The sequence below is a fragment of the Syzygium oleosum genome, unplaced genomic scaffold (genome assembly GCF_021117445.2).
Source record: "Syzygium oleosum isolate NSW1041296 unplaced genomic scaffold, Sole_v2.1 Sole_v2.15, whole genome shotgun sequence".
NCBI classification, from domain to species: domain Eukaryota; kingdom Viridiplantae; phylum Streptophyta; class Magnoliopsida; order Myrtales; family Myrtaceae; genus Syzygium; species Syzygium oleosum.
The window spans coordinates 1,863,697-1,882,134 of NW_026607499.1; positions in this window are offsets into that span (position 1 = coordinate 1,863,697).

Sequence of the window (18,438 nt, forward strand, 5' to 3'; positions counted from 1 at the left end):
ACATAGGGGCCTACTCCCCCGGCCTGTCATCGTCGCTTTTTCTTTTTCCCCCCTCCTTCTTCACCCCCTCCCTTTTTTTTTTTTAAAGTTTTTCTCATGATATTCTTGATTAACGCTAGCAAAACCCTAAAAATATCGGGTGAATTTCCTAAAAAACCTTCAATTTTAGGTCGAGTTCCAAATTTATCTCGAAATCTTTTTATCTCAAAAAAAACTCCAAATTTTAGGTCAAATCCCAAATCTTTCCCGAACTTTTTTTTATCTCGGAAAAAACCCCCAAACTTTAAGTTCAATCCCAAATCTGTCCCGAATTTTATTTTGTGAAAAAAAAACAGCAAATTTCAATTTATTTTCAAAAATATATCCCCATGATCCAGTCCCAACTTGATGTGGCACTTCCACGTCGATAACAAATCGACATCAGCAAAGTAATGGAGCAATATGTACGTACCAACGTCGCATTTCCACTTCGATAACAAATTCAACCCAATAAAAATTGTTGAAATTCTCCAAAATCAAACCGTTCTAAGATATGAAAATTAGGAACGATAACAAATTCACCCAAAAAAAACTTTTTTAATTTTAAAAAAACCCAATTTTTAGGTTCAGTCCAAATTTGCCTCGAACTTTTCTTTGTCTAAAAAAAAGCCCCATTACTTTGTCTATATTATCGATGTGGAAGTGCCACGTCAAGTTAGGACTTGATTACGGGATGTATTTTTTAAAATACATTGAATTTTGGTGATTTTTTTATACAAAATAAAATTTGGGGCAGATTTGAAACTAGATTTAAAGTTTTGGGTTTTTTTTATGACAAAAAAAGTTCGGGGCAAATTTGGGACTAGACCTAAAGATTGAGGTTTCTTCTGAGACAAAAAAAAGTTTGGAGTAGATTTGGGACTTAACCTAAAGTTTGGGATTTCTTATGGAATTAGGCCTACAAATATCCCACTTGCGAAATCAATACCCAATTTGAACAGCCCCCCCAACAAAAATTATCAATACCCAAAATTTCATATCGAGCCGTTGAAAAATCTAAACTATGATCGTCGTGACACCGACACTCCCAAAAAAAAAATTATGTATCATCAAAACCACCAATAATTTTATCGTGCTGGTGCCGGTTCGGGGTATTGATGACACGAAATAAAAAAAAGGTTAATACCACGAAAAATCTCAAATTGGTACATTTATGATAAATTTATCACAAACTAATTTTTTTATCACCAAAAACCCCAAACTGGTACATTTATGACAAATTTACCAAAAACTAATTTTTTTACTACCAAAAATCCCAAACCGGTACATTTGTGGCAAATTTACCTTCTATTAAATTAGATAAATACCACGAAAAATCACAAACTTATAAACATGTGACAAACGGAGGGGTAAAATACCTAACTAGTACACCGGTCAACTGTCAAACGGAGGGTAAATTTATCATAGGTGTACCAGTTTGGGATTTTTGGTGGTCAAAAAATTAGTTTGGCGTAAATTTCTCACTAGTGTATAAGTTTGAGGCATAAAAAAATTCAGGGTGTCGCGATGGATAAAATTGTCTTTTTTATGGTGAAGAGTATTTCTGTTAAATCAGTACAAGTTATGGTGATGCAAAAAAATTTATGATATTGGGGTCGCAATGGACATTATTTAGGATCTTTTGTAGTATTTTTTCCAACATTTTTTCCACCCCATTATTCTTTACTTTCTTTTTCCACCCTCTTTTCTTGATTTTTGCATCATATTTATGCAATTTTCACCTTCTGTAATTCCAGGAAACTTATTCCATAAAGAAGAACAAAAAGAAATTACTTGGTTGAATAGACCCGCCGAGTCATTGCTCTAATTATAATAAGGTTCAATCGTCGTCGATACTCAGCAACCAATGAAAGCCGTTTGGGATGGACGGGAATGACTTCTTGATGTGACTTATTTGCTTAAAAGAATAATGATCATGCTTATAAACAAAAGATCAAGTTGGTGTTCACATTAGCCATGACCGGCAACCGTCACATGAAGTTTAGAGTCATATTTCTACTATTAGAAGTATACGTGGTCGTCTATTGATGTCTGGGCAAAGGTTTTTTTTTTAAGAAGACTATGGATCAAATATAACCACCATTTTGTCACGACCTAAGTAGTTTCGTTCGGGATTGATTCCCAAAAAAATTCTTGTCTAGGCAATTAAGAACGGTATCGGAGCAATATCTTGTTTGAGTGCGCATCTCGTAGAATTATATTTGAGTATGATAAGTTTAAAATATGTGCACGAGCAGACTACACAATTTGAAATTACGAGCGATTTGTAAGATGACTTAGAAGTAGAGAGTATCTAAGAGAGGCTTGCACAGTTATATTGTGAGAATGCCTTCGCTTCTGACCAACCATTCCTACTATGTGTAGTCAGGTCAAGATGAATATATGGTTATAATTAGAATTTTATTGAATATATATATTTGTAATTAGAACGTTGGATTGCGTGGACTCCTTTGAACATTCATTGGAGCTATAGATACATATATGCAAGAATTGCTTGAATGAGCCTCATCGAGACGATTATTAAAGACTAGTAACTATTTTGACTTGTCTTCGATAACTAAGCTACATTCCACATTAACTGACAACACAACGTATTATGCTTTTTTTGTGGATAATTTCATCTGTGGCCACTGAATTTAGTAGATATCGAAATTAGTTCACTGGAACATTTATTTCAATAACCAAACTTTCAATTTTCACGTTATCGACACACTTTGATAGGAACTCAACTAGTATCTATCGACAGATGGTGGACTTGAGAGACACCGATTTGAGAATGCCATGTCATTTCCATGTGGTCTCTATATCAACATTTCTTCGGATCTTGCAAATTGTTGACATCAGAAACGAGACTCATTTATCTTTAACAATGATGTGATAATATTTTATCAGCATAAGGATTGACGATGTTAAAACCTTGGCGGAATGGTTAAATGGTCATGGACAAATGTTTTTGTGCGAATTCCTTAAGGAAAGTATGTTTCGTGCATGAATTTTTAGCTCATGTCTTTCTTTTTAGGGGTGAGAGGTTTCAAGTTCCGTACAAGTTCCATCTGAAACTAAACCTAGAACCTAACTGTTGGAACATGTTCCTCATTTTTTGGAACCTGAAACCTACCTTGTCACAGATTTTAAGGTTGGTTATAGGGTCTACTTAGATTTCATCTGTATTATTAATTGAACGATTACAGTGAATCATCACCTTTAATGACCATCACTTGCTGTTAGAATTTATTGACCACAATTTATATTTAGACACATAAAGAATATGAAACTTTAACAAAATAGTCTCAGTCATAAAATGGAAGCTCAAACTAGTGTCTTCGAATTATACACTTATTATCGAACGCCATGAAATATCATAGGATCACGTGAAGACAAAGACCAAGAAAAACACAAAAATTTGTTTCAAGTTCTACCTACCTAGAATCTGGTACCTACCCATTGAAACAGTTTCCCCAAGTTTTGGAATTTGGAATCTATCCTGAAACTTAGAACCGGATCACCGGTCTAGTTTCAGGTTCTACCTTGGAATCATGTTCACCCCTATTGCCTACATGGTAGCGAAATATTTCATCCACACATAAATTTTTCTCTTGCTGAAAAAAAAAAAAGAGAAAAGAAAATTAGTCATCTTATTGAAACTAAATCAAATTTGATCTACTATCCTACCAAAAGTAAAAAGGTTTCTTCTCTGACCAATATAAATGAAATATTTCCTAATCGGTCAAGACATAACTAATATAGAGAATAATTGCACGACTTGACATATTTTGACTTTCTTTTTACGACGAAAACGAGCATTTCTATCACATAAGATAGAAATTTTAACTGTTGTGACACAATTACATGAACTATCGACATAAATATGATCACCGGAAATTAAATGTAATCACCATACATTAAAGAGCCTAAGCTTGAGAATCTCACCAGTCTCTTATTTATTAAAGTTTGGAATTTTAGCATTGCTTTTGTACCATCCATAGAGCAGTGTGGCCAGCACGTACCACGTTTGAATAGGCTAGGACTCTCAAGAAAAGCATTTTATATTTCTCAAAAGGAGTGGACTTCCTTTTGAATGCTTAGCTTAGAAGGCCCTTAAGATTAAATTTCTATGGGGCAGGCACTTTCGATGAAAGTTATTAGTGTGGAAATCGGTAAAAATTGTCTCCCGGCACCTTTTAAAATAAACTAACTAACGAATAATATTCTGCATTTTTAATTAAACAGACTGTTTTAACATCATGGTAATCACCGCTTTGGAAATCGACATATTCCCAAACTAAAGAATCTAAACAGTCATTTATAGAAAGAAATCTTAAAATTATCGATTAAATACTCGGGAAAATACCACTAAAAATCGTAAACTATGCCACTTGTGATAAATTTACCTTGAACTTTTTTTATGACACGAAAAACCCCAAACTATGCCACTTGTGATAAATTTACCCTGAACTTTTTTTTGTGACGCAAAAAATCCGAAACTATGTCATTTGTGACACATATACCTCACAATACTTTGGCCCATGGGCATTTTCGTCTTTTTTCTTTTTCTATTTTGTTTCTTTTTTTCTCTCTTCCCTCCGCCAGCCATGGCGAAGGGAAGCCGGCGAGGGCTACCTTCACCGGATCCGGCGAGGGCGGGCGAGGGCAGCCTCGCCCGACGCCGGCGAGGGTTGCCCTCGCTGGCTTCCCTCCGCCATGGCCGGCGGAGGGAAGAGAGAAAAAAAGAAAAAAAAAAGCAGAAAAAGGAAAAAGATGAAAATGCCCATGAGCCAAAATATTGTGGGGTAAATGTGTCACAGGTGGCATAGTTTGGGGTTTTTCGTGTCACAAAAAAAAAGTTCATGGTAAATTTGTCACAAGTGGCATAATTTGGGATTTTTCGTGTTACAAAAAAAAGTTCAGAGTAAATTTATCACAAGTGGTATAGTTTGGGAGTTTTTGCTAGTATTTTCCCTGAATACTCTTCAAACAATACATGAAAACCTTTCACGATAAAGAAAAGAGTCGCTTTTGGAATCATTTTATATTCCTTAAGCTCCACTTTTAACAAGGCTATGTCCTGACACCCAGGGGAAAGCATGGTCCGGGCGGGTGGTTCCCAATATGGAACCGGGAACCGCCTACTAAGGACCGGTTCTAAGAAATTGGATCTGGGAACCGCCTGTTGGTTCTATGGATCCACCCGAGAACCAGACCGCAGTTCCGGTCCGATTCCTTGGCAGTCCGATTTCCGGGTGGATCCATGGAACCGGTTTCATGATGTTTCACACAAATGGAGATGACCGAGAGTGAGAGAGGGAGGCGATGAACGACTAAAGGCGCGATTGTGAGTTCATGGGAGCTGAGAGTCGAGCTTTAGATTAGGAATTTTATGATTTTCATTTTTCTAAAAATGTTTTTTTTTGGGGTTGAAATTTTTCTAAAAAATTATATATATGTATATATATTACCGGTCCGGTCCGAGTGAACGGGTGGGCGATTCCACACCTAGAACCGGGAATCGGACGGGTACTCACCGGTTCTAGTAAATTAGAGCCGGGAACCGGACCGATCCTCACTTGAATCGCTGGTTTCGGGCCTTTCTGGTCTGGTTCTGGGCAGTCCGGGCAATTTTCGATTCCTTTGCACATCCCTACCGACACCTGTCGGCAAGTGGTGAAGTTTATGCTGTTTATGTACATTGGCTTAGGTTTTGGTCCCCCCGAGGCTGTGGGGGACCATGTTCCGATACTACTGGGGACCACAGCGCGTGCTCCTGCTCCCTCTCAACATCTGTTCATCGGGCTCAAATCCTACGACTCACGTTAATTCTCGGAATCTGCAGACTCTTTTGCTTTACAAAAAATTATTTATATCTCTCTTGGTCCACGTCATTCCCTAGAAATTTGCTTTCCTAAGTTCGACATTTTATTTATTTTCCTCTCTTTTTTTTTCCTTTTTCTGTCTTTGGCCCTTATTATTTCTTAAGAATTTTTCGTTTTTTCTTCAACTTTAGAGTGGTAAATCAAGTTCTTGCAAATCGTGGCTTCGACGAAAAAGAAAAAAGAAGAAGGGAGATGTCAATAAAGGGCAAGATTTGTTGATTGAACGTCCTTTTTCTGTGATTGGCCGCTTGACTCCGGACGCATCGAGATGCTGGATGGCACGAGATATTCGCTGTAAATCGAGATTTGATCCGTCGCTTTGTGAAGAAACTATCGAAAGGAGGGTTATCGAAAGCGGGGTTGGGAGGAGGTGAGGTGGGTCGTACGGTTGATTGTGTTTTGCTTTCGATTGAATAAAAGGGAATGGGGGGAAGACAAATGAGGAATACCAAACTTGGTTGGACCACATAGGTGAATGAAGTCCCAAGTTGCAAAAGTGGTCCTAAGAGAGAGAGATGTAAGAGGGGAGGGGCATTGGATTGATCACGTGACGGGAGGGATCTTGCCTTACTAGGGTAGGACATTGTGTAGAGCAAAAGAGAAAAGATTCCCTTGGAGTCGGCGAACCTTAAATTCCAACAATTTCCTCTGCCCCCCCTTTTTCCTATGGAAGAAACATACCCTCTTCCAACATTAGTCTTTTGTTGGAAAATTCCACGAAAGGAAATTATTTGACTATAGTTACTAAAAATAGTAAGTTTCGTATTGATGCTAATATTGTTATCACAAAAACCCGTAGTTCTCTTTTTGATTGTGAGGTTAATACCACGAAAAACTCTAAATAGGTACACCTGCGATAAATTTATTCTAAATTAATTTTTTGACCACCAAAAATCCTAAATCGGTACATCTGTGACAAATTTACCCTAAACTACTTTTTTTATCATAAAAAACTCCAAACTGATATATTTGTGACAAATTTAACATATGTTAATTTTCATTGAATTGGATTAGTACCACTAAAAACTACAAATTGGTACACATGTGACAAACGGAGGGTAAAACCCCATATCGGTACACCCATTAACCGACACGTGTAATCCAACTTAGTAATTTGATGGTAAAATTTAACGGAAACTAACATAAGGGTAAATTTGTCACAGATTACCATTTTGGGATTTTTATGGTAAAAAAATTAGTTTTTGATAAATTTATTACATGTATACCAGTTTAGGTTTTTCGTGATATTAACTCTTAAGTGTATGATAACCCTAAATAAGTTTAATAGCCGAATATACTTCTTTCCTACTTTTTTCTTTTACACTTGCGGGGGGCGGGGGGAGGGGATACGATTTTTTAGTTAACTGCTTACTTGTAGGAATTATAGCACGGTATAGCGAATTAATACGAAAATGGACAAAAGTTTTACGTGGTTCGGTCGACCAAGAAAAAGTTTCTTGGAAGCCTACATCTAAGGTAAAAATCCCCATATTTCTTAACTTCTTGGGGGAGATTCATTCTCCTTAAATAAAGAAGAGTACATCATAGTTGCTAAACATAACTCATAATTTTTATGGTAAATACAACTATTACATATTGGACTTTGATCCTTAATCTTATCATGATTTGGCAAGTGTATCTCGCCAACACTCCCCCTCCAAGTTGAGGCGAAGATGTCTTCTGAGGTCAACTTGGCTAACATTTGCTGAAATACTCCTTTAGAAAGGGGTTTGGTAAACACATCAGCAAGTTGTTCTTTGCTTCGAACATAAGGAGTCTCGATAGTTTTGTCTTGAACTTTCTCTCGAACAAAATGACAATTGACTTCTATATGTTTTGTTCTTTCATGGAAGACCGGATTCGATGCAATGTGAATTACTGCTTGGTTATCACAAAATAGCTTCATGGGATCAGGTGGTCCTTCAAGACCCAAGTCACTCAATAGCAAGTGAAGCCAGACCAATTCACATGTGGCAGATGCCACAGCTCTATATTTTGCTTCAGCAATAGAACGAGCAACCACACTCTGCTTTTTGCTTTTCCATGTAACGAGATTGCCTCCTACAAGAGTACAAAAGCCGGTGGTGGACCTCCTATCAATGGGACTGCCAGCCCAATCAACATCAGCATATGCTACAACTTTGTGTGACCATGTTTCTTCATAAGAATGCTACGTCTCGAACATGACTTCAAATACCTCAATATACGATCGACAAGTTCCATGTGACATTTGGTAGGAGCATGCATAAATTGACTTACAAAGCTAACGGGATATGCAATGTCCGGTCGAGTGATAGTAAGATAAATTAGCCGACCAACTAATCTTTGAAATTGGCCAAAATCTTGGAGCGGAGTAGTATTTTTTATCACTTTGCTCCCAAAGTCCATAGGAGGTCCCGTAGGTTTTGCCCCCAATTTTCCTGTTTCTTTTCATGAATCCAATGCATATTTTCTCTGAGAGAGAAACAAACCTTTACTGGAACTGGCAACTTAAATTCCAAGGAAATATCGCAACCCACCCAAATCCTTGATGTCGAACTTCTCATGTAAATAATTTTTTAGAGTTTCAATCTCTTGTAAATTATCCTTAGTAATGACAATATCATCAACATATATTAATACTACCACAATTCCTTCAGAATTTTTCTTAACAAATAGAGAATGGTCAGACTTACCCATTTTAAATCCAAACGTTACAAGAGTTGTACTCAACACCCATTTTAAATCCAAACGTTACAAGAGTTGTACTCAACTTGCTGTATCATGCTCGAGGTAACTGCTTGAGACCATAGATTGCCTTCTTGAGTTTCCAAACAAATCCTTGATTGTCTAAGGAGTGACCCCGAGGGAGGTCCATGTAAACTTCTTCTTCAAGCTCTCCATGAAGGAACGAATTCTTCACATCCATTTGTAATAGAGACCAACCACAATTGACAGCAACTGACATGAGAACTTTGACGGTATTCATTTTTACTACAGGAGCTACAGTTTCTTTGTAGTCTACTCCGTATGTTTGGTGTATCCCTTGGCCACTAATCTAGCTTTATGCCTTTCAATTGAACCATCACTTTTATACTTGATCTTGTAAATCCATTGACAACCTATAGGATGTTTGCCAATAGGTGATGGAATAATATCCCAAGTCTGATTTTTGTCCAGAGCTCGGAGTTCCTCATCCATGGCCGTTCTCCATACAATTGATTGTTGCGCTTCAAGAAAGTTTGCAGGCTCAATATTTGTATCTATAGCTAATAGGAAGGTACAAAACTCTGGAGAGATGTAATCATAACAGACATAAGCCTGTATGGGATAAGCAGTAGACAGATATGTGACAAAGTCTCAAAGACGAGTTGAGGGCTGAGATGCTCAGGTTGATCGACGAATTGGAGCTATTTCCTAGACACAATCAGGAACTAATGTAATTGTGTCTTGATTAGGAGTGCCTCTCCCATTTATCTGGTTCTCATCAATCAGTAAATCATTAGAAACAATTGTTAAGGGAGCAAATTCCATATCAAATCCACTGTAATCATAGTTATTAGTATTGTCACCATTATTATCCCCTTGAGTTTGAACCCTAGAAGGAAAATACATGTAAGTTTCATCAAAAGTAACACCTCGAGAAATAAGCATTTTTTTATGGAGGGATCAAAGCATTTATAACCCTTTTTAACACTAGAATATCCCAAAAAAATGCATTTGTGTGCACGAGGATCTAATTTACTTCCTGATGAAGTGTGAACATAGCACACACTACCGAATACATGGAGATGAGACAGATTAATCAACCAGCCAAGGAGCACTTCCATGGGAGATTTGTATTGCAACACCTTCTAGGAAGACGATTGATCAAATAGCAACTTGTTAGAACAACATCTGACCAAAAATGTCGAGGTTAGTTTCCATAAAACAGAAGGGATCATGTTACCTCAAGGAGATGACGGTTTTTCCTCTCTGCAACCCCATTTTGTTGGGGAGTTTAATATATGAAGTCTGGTGTATAATGCCTAGAGTTTTGAGAAAAGACTAAAAAGAGTGATTGGTATATTCAGTCCCATTGTCAGTACGCAATACTTTAATTTGAGCACCATATTGCGTATGAATCATTTGAGTAAATTCCTTGAAGACCGTCTATACTTCACTTTTAGAGGAAAGCAAATATAGTCAAGTCGTTCGAGATTTATCGTCTATAAACATAATACTTAAAACCATCTCAAGATTCAACTGGTGCATTATTTGTCCTTTGAGAAAAAGGCACTTTATGCTGTTTAGCAAAATGACAAGTTTCACAAGAGCTTGAATCTAGAAAAAAAAAGTAGGATCAATAGATCGCAATACTCGATCTGATGGATGCCCCATACGCCAATGCCATAGTTGAGATGTTAAGCCTTTATCATGGCTAGCAACCAAAACTGTACTCGAAAAATCAAGAGTGTATAGCCCCTTTTGAAACCGACCTTCACCAATCTTCCTCCCTATGGCTCTGTCTTGAAATATAACCTTATCACGGGAAAATGTAACAGTGCAATTTAGATCCATGGTAATTTTGCTAACAGATAACAAGTTTGAAGATAATGAGGGCACAAATAATACATCAGAAGAGTTGGAAAATAAATCCATTTTTCCAACCCCTTGAACAGGGACCTTTTCACCATTGGCAACCGTAATAGGAGAGTAAAATCAGCACGAACCTCACACAGATGAGTTATCAAATGAGAACTACTGCACATGTGGTCAGTTGCTCCCGAATCAATTATAAAACAGTTCATAAAAGATGCAAATAGGGCAAAGACATTACCAGAAGTTTGAGCCATGTTTCCTGAGTCGGAACTTGGTTGAGACACACCACTGGAGGACATTAGTTGTTGGAGTTGCAAGACTGTTTGTCCTAGAGATGTTTGAAGATATGTGGTAGTGACTTGATTGGCAACTTTAGGATCTTTAGTCTTATCTATAGTTTTGTCCTTATTAGGTCGCAAGTGAGTGTGTAGATACCAGCAATGATCCTGCGTATGCCCATCTTTGCTGCAATGGGAACAATGAAACTTGGTATTACAGCCGCAAACTGTCCCTTTGCTGCCACTAAAACGAGTGCCTCTACCAGTTTGGTTGCCAACATTAGCTATATTAGCCGAACTCTCTATTAGTTCTCCCCCTGATTTAGGTTCAATATTCATTACCCTTCGACGAGTTTCTTCTCGTTGAATAGTGGCACGGACATTAGCAAATGATGGTAGAGTAGCACTCATAAGAATCTGTCTCTTAACATCTTCATATTCAGATCGAATATTATCAAGCAACTGAAGTATGCAATCTTGTTCTTTTTGCTGAGTATACACATCGACAGATTGAACTGGGGGACGATACTGTCGGAGTTCATCCCATTTTCATTTGAGATTGCCAAGATGTCCAGTAAAAGACTGGCTAGAGCCTTGCTCAGTATGAGCAATCTCTTGTTGCAACTCAAAAATCCAGGAAGCATTATCTTGATGTCCATACATATCACAAAGAAAGTCCCATAGGGCCTTTGCAGTCTTAGAATATGCAAAAATCTCTTAGATCTGAGGATCCATGGAATTAAATATCCATGACATGAAAAGATTGTCAATAGCTTGCCACTCGGCATATTTAGGATCAGTGATAGGAAGGGGTTTGATCGAGCCATCAATATGCCCCAACTTTGATCTGCCTCCAAGAGCGATTGTAACCGCCCGAGACCAGGGGAGGTAATTGCGACCATTAAAAAAGATAGATGTGAGTAGAGGTGGCCACGGGCCGGTTTTGGCCCGGAACCGACCCGGTCAAACCCGGGCACGGCCCGTTGACCGGGCCCGCGGTTCGGAATCGGAACCAGCCCGTGGCATACGGGCCCGGTTCCGGTTCTAGAAAAATTTGAACCGGCTCGGAACCGCCGGTTCCGAGTCGGTTCTGCGAAAAAAAAAATTAAAAATTAAAAAAAAGCTGCAGGCCATGCTGCAGCAGCCCGTTGCCAGGCAAGGCAACGGCCAAACCCAAAAAAAAAATAAAAATGTGCAGGCCCTGCTGCGGGCTTGCACCTTGCGGCCCGTTGGGGTAACGGCTACGCCCCAACGAGCGTTTTTATTAAAAAAAAAAAAAACACACATAATTTTGCAACGGTTATGTTTTATTTTTTTTAATTCTAAATTTTCTTCTATTTTTTTCCTATAAATTCTCTCAAATTCTCACAATACACATACAATTCTCTCAAATTCTCTCCAATTCTCTTCTCTCAAGTCTCAAATTTTCTCAATACTCGAAATTCTCTCAAATTCTCTTAAATTCTCTCAATTTTCTCAATCCACGCAATTCTTTCTTAATTCTCCCAATTAATCCGCTCAATTCTCTCAATCCATTCGAAAAATGGCAAGTGAAAGTCGAGTGCCAACTGACAAAGGTAAAAATATCGCGACGGAATCCCATCATTCTTTTGATCCTCGTGAATATGCAGATTTTCAAGATGATGAAATCAACATTTTTCGCGATGTGGAGCGCGTCCCGACGCAAGAAAGTTTTCATCCTCCTGCTGAAATATCTACAACAAAGGAAGTGGAACGGGAATTTACATCTGACATTTGGAATCACTTCACGAAAATGGAAAGGTTTGATATCCGTCAAAAAAGGTATGATATAATTTGTAAATATTGTGGAAAAATATATAAATATACAGGTGGACAAGGATATGGAACATTTAAACGACATCTTATGAGCAAACATCCAACCGAAACGGGAATCGATATCGGGCAACAACAGATTTCCGGGTACGTCAATCCTAACACTTCCCCTTTATTTCGTTTTAATGAAAAAACTTATAAGGAAGAATTAGGCAAATTTATTTCCGTTGAGCATTTAGCATTTAATTTTGGAGAAAGATTTGGTTTTAATGAATTTGTACAAAAAGTATGTGCTCCACAAGCAAAACGTGTTCCTAGAAATTCAATTAAACGAGTAATTAAAGATCTTTACAAAAATGGAAAAAATGATTTACAAAACTTTTTTATGCAATTTAATGGATGCGTGCATATAGGTAGTGATATTTGGAGTGATCATTGGCAAAATCATTCTTACATGGGCATAACATGTCATTGGATAGATGACGAGTGGACTATTCAAAAAAGAGTTATTGCATTTAGAGTTTTCGATGATCATCATATGGCAAATAATATTTATAGAATAATTAGGCAAGTTTTAGAAGAATATTATTTGCTTAACAAAATTTTTTCAATTGGTTTTGATAATGCCGCAGCAAATACTGCTTCAATTACCGAGTTAGAAAATATTTGTAAACCCGCTTTTGGGGGAAAATTTTTTCACATTAGATGTGATTGTCATGTTTTAAATTTATGTGTATAAGATGGTTTGAAAACTCTTCATATTTTTCTTCAACCAATAAAAACGGTGATTCAATTTTTATGGAAACATCCTCAAAAAATGAAAGAATGGGGTAGATTTTGTAGCGAAAATGGCAAAAAGCCAAAAAGATTTCCAAGAGATGTTCCAACTCGTTGGAATTCTACTTTCCACTTGCTTAGTGAATCTTTAGCATATAAAGATTTATTATGTGCATTCATTTCTAATAATATATCTCAGATTAATTTATACGCACAAGAGTGGCATATTTGCCAAAAAAATTTAGATCTTTTAAAGGTTTTTAATGATGCAACTTATACTTTGTCTGGTGTTTATTATCCTACTACACATTTATTTTTAGTAGAGTGTACTAATATTGTCGGAACTTTTGATGAATATGAAAATGATGTTGAATTACAACATACTATAGTTGCAATGAAAATGAAATGGCTTCATTATTATAGTGAAATTCCCATGATTTATTTAGTTGCTTGTGTTTTTGATCCGCGTTGCAAATTGGATGGCTTAAATGATTTTTTGCGTGCGTATTATCAATGTTTACATTATGATGTGACAAATGTTACAACCATAGTACGTGAGGTTAAAAACGTAGTAATAGAATTATATAATGAATTTTATACTAAATATAATTTAGGTGATATTAGATCTTCTCAATCTACGGAGATACAAAATGACAATACAGGTAAAATTAGTAGAGGGTACCAACTTTTATTACATAGATAAAAAAAACAAAAGGGAGTAATAGGAAATATTTCTGAATTAGAGAGTTATCTAACCATTTTATTTGAGTTTACTGAAGCCGAAGGTGGTACAGATTTTTTTATTTTGGATTGGTGGAAGAGGCACGCAAGCCAATACCCAATCCTTTCTCTTATTGCAAAACAGATTTTTTCAACCCATTGTTCCACAGTTGCGGTCGAACAAGCATTTAGTGCCGGAGGTAATATTTTGAACGAACATCGTTCAAGATTAGATCCAGAATCAGTGGAGATGCAAGCTTGTGTTGCTGATTGGACAAAGGCTCAATACCGGCAACAAGAGATAGATCGGAATAATGAATCCGAATTCTTTAACGACGGAGATACTACCGCTACCAGTATCGGTACTGGAACGGGTAGTGACGATTGAGGGTAAAAGAACTATTGGAGTTGGCAAATATTTCGGAAACTCTTGTTTCTCATACAGGGTACGCCCACGTGAGCTTAGGGAAATCGAAATATAATCCGACGATATGTGACCTCTGGTCCCCTGCGCACGGAATGCTTAGGTTTTGGGATAATTTTAGGGTATATATATTGTACTCCTTTTTTTTTAAGATCGTTGTAACGAATTGTAATGTGCTTAATGATAATTTATTAAGTTGAAGCCCTCTCTTTCTCTCTTGTCTTTTTGTCCCCAAATTTGAGTACAATTTACATTTTAATCACAATTTATATTGAATAATGGTCTATCACAAGAATAGTATTTTTTAAATTTTTTTTATTTTCATTTCTGTTTTTCCTTTTCTGTTTTTCTTCTTTTTCTTTTCCTTTTCCTTTTCTGTTTTTCCTTTTTCTCTTTTGTCTTTTTTCCTTGTTTCTGTTTTTTAAAATTATAATTTATATATTTTTTTTCTTCCTCCGCGGCTGGCCATGGCCGGGGCCGGCGCGGAGGTCGCCGGCGTCGGGCGCAAGGGGGCCCTCGCCGGCGTCGGGCGAGGGCGGCCCTCGCCCGGGCCGGGTGAGGCCTCGCCCGGGACGCCCGGCGAGGCTCGGCCTCGCCGCAACCGGGCGAGGCTCGACCTCGCCGGCGTCGGGCGAGGCCGACGAGGGCTGCCTCGCCTGAGGCCGGCGACCTCCGCGCCGGCCCCGGCTATGGTCGGCCGCGGAGGAAGAAAAAAAAAAGAAAAGGAAAAGGAAAAGAAAAAAAAAAATCGGAACCGGCCCGGAACCGGCCGGTTCCGGTTCACACTTGGCCACGAACCGGAACCGGTCGGTTCCGAACCGTGGCCACCTCTAGATGTGAGTCGAGTGCTCATTTTAGTCGACCCAGAACGACCCAAATCGTTGGTAATAGAGCTGCCGGTCATTGTGCAAAATCGAAAAAAAAAAAAGAGAGAACTTAACTAATTATAAAGACAAGGTGCAACAGCCAATTAAGCAACAGGAAGTGCAAGAGCTTGATATCAATCTTGTCTGCTCTGATACCATATAGCGAATTAATACGAAGATGAAACAGACAAAGAAAAGAGAAGATAGACAAAAGTTTTACGTGATTTGGTCGACCAAGAAAAAGTTTCTTGGAAGCCTACATCCACGGTAGAAATCCCCATATTTCTTAGCTTCTTGAGGGAGATTCATTCTCCTTAAATAGAGAATAGTACATCATAGTTGCTAAACATAACCCATAATTTTTATGGTAAATACAATTATTACATATTGGACTTTGATCCTCAATCTTATCATGATTTGGCATGTGTATCTCACCCACGCAACCCACTTCCATGTTTTCTCGCTTAAATCTAAATCCCCTAGGCCCACGATCATCAATTTCTACCGATTCAAGCCTTTTTGTACTATGGTCGTTTTGCTTGTTATCTTATAATACATAGCTACAAGGTCGCGATTCAAATCATTAACATTACTCATTTTCAATTATCCTTGTTGATAATTTAATGGGAAAAAAAGCGTGTAAGATCATTTCCAAGCACTCTAATTAAGTAAAAGAATTACCCAAAGTTCTTAATATTCGAGTAGTAACATCTCAATCACTAAACTTAAAAACTGAAAAAAAAAAGCAAGAGAATTAAAGATCGCCCAATAGGAAAGTCGAGAATAACGGTCTACCTTTCCCATGTTATCGGGTTCAGGAGCTACGTGCATCTATGTATTTACTTTATTTTTCTGTCTTCTAAATGAAGAATCTAGGGCACGTCCCCAACGTACGTGTAAAGGTGCTGTTTCCAAGAAACAAAAACCCTAATTTTTTCTTTCTTTTTTACCACGAAACATGGACAGGACGAGAGATTTACTGTGGAAGCTTTTTTCACTAAATTTTAAACAGATTGGAAAGATCGGTCCTTTTTTTTTTCTGACGTAATTTAAAAGATGGGATAAAATTAAAATCCCTTTGAAAATGTTGGAATCTAATTTTGTCATTTGGCCTTTTTACATTTCTATTACAGAACATTTAAGATTAAATGTTCGTATTATTGAAGTTATACGAATGTCAACTACCTCTTCCATATTAAAATTATATCCGTGAGGACATTTAAGATTATTGAAGTTATACGCATTTTTTTTGCATATTTTAAAGCTAAGATGATTTTTCCATTGTCATTGCTAACGTGAATCGGTATCTTTTCTTACTTAAAAATTCAAATCAAATAGGCCCTAAACATTATCCCCAGAATTTGTGCTCCGTTTCAATTTTGTCTTTAGATATAGCTCCTGCTTCACTTTGTTCCCTGCACTTCGAAAATACACAGTAATTTGCCTCAACTTCTTACTGTTATTCATTTTCTTTCTAAAATCCATTCATTTAGCACGTGATGTGAAAAAAGAAGAAGGTAGAGATCTACCCGAAAATATTTATTTCAAAATCTATAGCCTAAATATTCAATTAACCATGCATATCATTCGACGGCGGTAAACTAACACGAGCTGCGAAAGTGTAGGGGGTAAATTAATACAAAAGTTCAAATTTAGGACTCAATTTATAAATCCCCTGGTCAACAATAATAAATTATGCAAATTGTAGTTTTCTCTAGACCTTGTTGAGGTACAATTTGCACAAGCATATGGACTCTTTGGATAGGATTATAAATTGGATTAGTTGAACCCATCTTCATCAATGGGCCTATTTCATTCCACCATATATCATGCTGGGCTGTATAGCACTACTTAGTTTTCTTGGGCCAAAATGCTTCTATGCAAGATCATGGCTAAAAAAGAAGTGCTATCCTCATAAATCTAAGTTACATTGCCTTACATTTACGTCAATCACAAAGTTACATCACATAGTCGTTCACTTTTCAACGAATATTCACACTTTAATATATATACATACAAACTGACTTTTTATATGAATTCCCGGAAAAAAATCTAACATCGATCGATTTTCTCCGCTAAGCGTTTGGATACAGGGTAATGGTTATTATATCAATTCGGATCATTTGAGACTTAGAGTGATAATTCCTGACACCTCGCAAGAATCCGACACGAATCGACAGGTTTTCACCCATTTTTTGGGGATGTACTCGCGAAAGCACGAATAACCGACATGAAGATAATACAACAGTACAGGGTGCTGGCCCTATTTGAGACCATGTCATCATGACATGAACCTTTCTTACAGGAAACGTTTCTTGAGATAATAGGAAGCAAAGTAAAAGCAAAGTGATTTGCATTTAAGTAAACCCTGGTTTAGCAGCTCTTAAGCAATGATAAACGGTCTATTCTGCTTTCAAAGTTCGTTTGCTTGAATTACAATCTAAGGGAAAGGGAAGCAATTGATCAAAAGGGGCTCTTCGTTTCTTCCCTTCAAACATGGGGTCTTCGTTTCAAAGCAACTTCCTCAATTAATCTGAAGTGAATAAGAAAAAAGGAAATATACTTGTAGCTCTTTGGATTCCGATTGACGCCTTCTTCATGTGGTTTTACAGCAACAGAAGAAACGTGAAGTGAAGTGACCAAATTTCTCTACCTTCCTCTGGGCTCTTTAATGGATGATGATGTCTAGCACTCCGCACCTAACACACCACATTTCATGATAAGAACGACTACGGCATTTCTGTCATAAACGACGCGGATTGGGAGAAGAGATAAGGAAAATACTTCTCGGTCTATGTCTATGTAATATATCTCCGATGCACAATGTACTTTCTCTCCGGCTAAGCATATTTGACTCCGACTGGCTAAGTTAACGTGGTCTTTGATTAAAATTTTATCCCTCACAAGCAAAGCAATGACGTCGGAACAGGAAGGAGAGAAGCAAGCAACGAACAACATTCATAATCACAAGTTTCTCCAAGAGAAGCAATCCCAGTAGCAGACGACAATGACCCTTTTGGTTATGAGAGGAGAGTGAAACCAGAAAACCGGTTTTGCTTTCGTATGACCTTTCCTTTAAGGCTAAACAAGCGTACGTAATCGTAACCGAA